Genomic DNA, 4,212 nt, shown 5'->3' with positions numbered 1-4,212 from the left:
AAGCGACAGCATCTTGTCGTTGGGGCAGTAGTAGTTGACGATGTTCATCTTGCTGTCATTGGTCGTTATCTTGACTTCTATGTACTCTGCTTCTTCCATGTATCTGTTGGTTTCACTGGCATTTATGTTGTTCCTGACCAGAGTCATCACTCCTCCTTTCTTCCTCCCTTGTCGGTCACTCCTGAACACCTGGTACCCTCGGATCTTAAAGGGCTTCCCTTCTTGCAGGTGTGTTTCCTGAATGCAGCAGATGTTGATGCTGTTTTCATAGAGGAAGTGCTCTAATTCTTCCTTCTTATTGGATACCCCCTCTGCATTCCAATGCATGATGTTAATAGTGGGGTTGTCCTTGGCTCTGCCGTTTTTCCGGCCAGTCGCTTTCCTTTCTCGTCCCCTGGCTCCACAAGACGAGATGAAGGGACCTCCAGTAGCTGAGGGTGGACTCCTTTGAGGCGCGGAGCCCGGCGCTGCACCTGCCTGATGGATCCTCACAGGGCGAGCACCATTACTGTCAATTCTGTTTCCAAGTGTCATAATGGCAGTTGATGCGTAGTGTTGTGGTTTGTTGGAGTGCGCCGTGCGGCCCAACACATACGTCTTCAGCACTCGAGGTTTCTGTCAGGGTTACCTCACCCTTAGCTCATGGCCCAAGGACCTGCCCTGTGAGCACAAGGTTGGTCCATATTAGTCTGGCCTCTACCCTTCGGCCTGTCCAGCTTGGGAAGCCCTGCCAGGAGTTTACACTCCCGCTGGCATAGCTCTTAGGGTCACCGAGACACGCAAACCACCACACCACGTTAAGGAATGGGCCATGTGGTGGATAGACGGTAATAAAACCGTTATTTCTAATATGCTGACTGTTAGCAATTGATAACAGACATGTCTCACAAATGATATCAGCATTCGCCTTCAGCTCATGGCTGATAATCCATTTTCTCGACATGTCTGTTATCAGTTGCTAACAGTCAGCATATTAGAAATAACTCATAATAACTTCACACGACCTTGACAACGCCTACCCTCAAAAATGGCGTTTTTTGACGGCGTGATTTACTTTCAACCGCGACGGTGACTGAAACTGAACAATATTTCCGATTTGTTTTACATCAAAACGTTGGTTTGGTGTCTTACCTAACATAGCATACCCATTCCGTTTAAATCCGCTGTGCAATCAGGCTGACCTAGCGTGTGAAAGAGAGCGACCGCAATCTTGGAAAACGGCAAGAACTTCTGATTTCGGATGGGGTTATTACTGGGTAGCTGCAGTTGACATGCAACACATCTGAAACTACATTTAGCCGCCTCTCCATATTTCACAGAACGATGACAAAGACCAACAGCTGTATTCGTTCTAGTACTTAATAGCAAACTGAACCTGAAAATGGACATTATAACATTTCTCCGTTATGTTATGTGGCATGGGGCAGATTGTTTGTATTTGTTTTTAGAAAAAGCTATTGCTACATTACCGAATAACTACACATTGACTGGTTACCGCGACCAAGGGACAAGTGCTTGTTGAATGTGTTATTATACTCTTAGACAAAGCCATGTACCACCTATACTTTACCTGGTGAAATTAAGCATTGTATTCACAGAGCTACCAGTCCTTATATTTCTTTTCGTTTCAGACCACGTACCACCTAAACTTAACCTTGCTAACTAAAATGTGGCGTAAACAAAATGAAACTGTTATTTTACAGAGCTAACACTCGTTATGGATGTCTTAACTTCACACTACTCACGCCGTGCATTTGAATCATTCAAACCTCAATCTAAAATCTTGAAAATCAATCTAAAGTTCTAAAGAAAAAAGAAGGCGTTTTAAGCATTGGATAATTACTGAAACGGTTTCAGTAAAGACTTAATATATGCATGATGATACCATTTTTCTTGTGTGATTTTGTGTGTGTGTGTGTGTTCCTAGTTTCTACATTTTTGTGTGATCGTTTTATTGCATGTAACCTCAACATTATTATGTTCGTTTTTTTGTTTTGCTTGATAGTTTGTTTGTTTGTTTGTTTGTTTGTTTGTTTGTTTGTTTGTTTGTATTTTGTTGATGTGGTAGTTTTTCTGTGTATGAAGTATTGTCTAGCACTATAGAAGTTTACTCACATTTACTTTAAGTGTCCGGTATTTATCTATTCTGATTGCATTCAGTCATTTATTACACCCCCGGTATAGGGGTGTGTATAGGTTTCGCTCGATGTGTTTGTTTGGGTGTTTGTGTGTTTGTTTGGGTGTTTGTGTGTTTGTTTGGGTGTTTGTGTTCGCAAGTAGATCTCAAGAATGAACGGACCGATCGTCACCAAACTTGGTGAACAGGTTCTATACATTCCTGAGACAGTCCTTACAAAAATTGGGACCAGTCAAACACACGGTTAGGGAGTTATTGGTGGATTAAAATTAAAATTGGTCAAAGGGAAATAACCATTCTCACTCAGTCACTGCCACCAACTGAGAAGGTTATTTCCCTTTGACGGGGGTGTTGTTCCTATCGGAGGAATTTCTTGTTCTTCTTGTCTTTTCTCTTCATGTATTTTTAATATTTTCATATGTGTTGTATTTGTCTATTTTCTTGGAATAATCTCTGCAGTTTACTATCTATTATACAACTTGTACATGTGAATAGTGTTCATTTGTGACACAGAACATTCACTTCTTACTTATATTCAGCGTTCCATGTGATTTAACACAATGTAGTTTCATTCTCACCTTGCAGTTGGATGTTGAATGTCACTATTCTATGTTTTCATGGCATGTCTGATGCCAATGTCATACACGGATGATCCTTTTTTGTTCTTTTTTTCTTAATTTACAATTACAATCTTTGAGTATGCTTTCACCACATTAACTTTCTGTATGCTTGTCCTAATCTATGTTAATTAAAGATAATTATGTAGTTGCCTTTTCCCCCAACATATGTTAAACCCAGACGCGATAGTGCAAATTTAATTCAAAAACAATTCGTCTTGTTCGTGGGATTTTTTACCAGATTATAAATACTGATAGATCATTAATAAATGCTAACAGATACATAGATAATGAATAATACATGATACATAGAAACTGACTAATGCTTATAATAATACCTGTAGTAAATCAAAAGAGAATCTGTGGTCGTAGTTTGTATTCTAAAGCTGGATGTCAGGTGAAAGTTAAACACGTTGAAATGTCCGTCAACTTACTGTATATCAAGAGTCACGTACAGTAAATGAGTTATAATGTGGAACTCATTAAGGGGAGAGCACCAATTGTTCTTTCCTCTCAATTGAACTTGTACAATATACAATGTAGGTGTACCTCTCTCCCTTAATAAGATCGTTCGTTTGAATCAAGTTTACTCTTGTCAGAACCTATAATTCCTGGAATTGGCATCGATAGTGAGTTTTAAAAATATAAATCTTACATGTTAACAGTGAGTGCGTGGTGTTTAGGTAATAACACTGTTATTAGTTAGTACATATCAGTTAATGTTCACGATGTTGTAGTGTCTCGCCTGTTTTAAGCACCACCACCGTTATTTCTCATGAGTTTTTTTCATGGGGCTTTTTCAAATAACATTCAATTCTTACCTATATTTAGTTTGCCCGGCGATTAGCAGTACGTTGTTTCGTTCTAATCTTGCAGTAGGATGTTAAAATTCACTTTTCATTGTTTTCGTGACATTTCTGATCACAAAGTGATAAACGAATAATGCTTGTTTGTTTCTTGATTTTCTTAAATTACATTGAAATGATCTGAGTATGTTTTCTTCCGATTTAACTCTCCGTATGCTTGACTTAATCTATTTCAAATATATATATGCTTGCCTCAGACATGGTAGTGCAAAATTAATGCAACCACAGTCACAGTTTGTCATGTTTGTAGAATTGAGCCAGATTTGGATAGAAGTAAAATGACATCTTCATTGTCAAAGAGCTTTTTTTCAGTGTGACAATCACCAAGGAAATCTTTGTACTAAAAAGGAATTGCACTTCCCTCTACAGTATTATAGGATCTTGTGACTTGGACATGGAAAGATCGCTGTGAAAAACGGAGACAAACAGATATTCAAAGGTTCGGATTTGTCAAAACAGCAAGTCACAACGCTGATATAAAGATAGGTTTTTCCTCTTTGCAGAAAGTACCTGACTGACAACAACAGGGACATTTCGCCAGGGCTAGAAAGCGTATTTTGATTGAATGTATTTTCTTCTCGAAAACAATTTT

This window comes from Littorina saxatilis, linkage group LG13 (assembly GCF_037325665.1).
Source record: "Littorina saxatilis isolate snail1 linkage group LG13, US_GU_Lsax_2.0, whole genome shotgun sequence".
NCBI lineage: Eukaryota > Metazoa > Mollusca > Gastropoda > Littorinimorpha > Littorinidae > Littorina > Littorina saxatilis.
The sequence above is the reverse complement of the archived record's forward strand: the minus strand, read 5'-3'. Positions refer to the sequence as shown.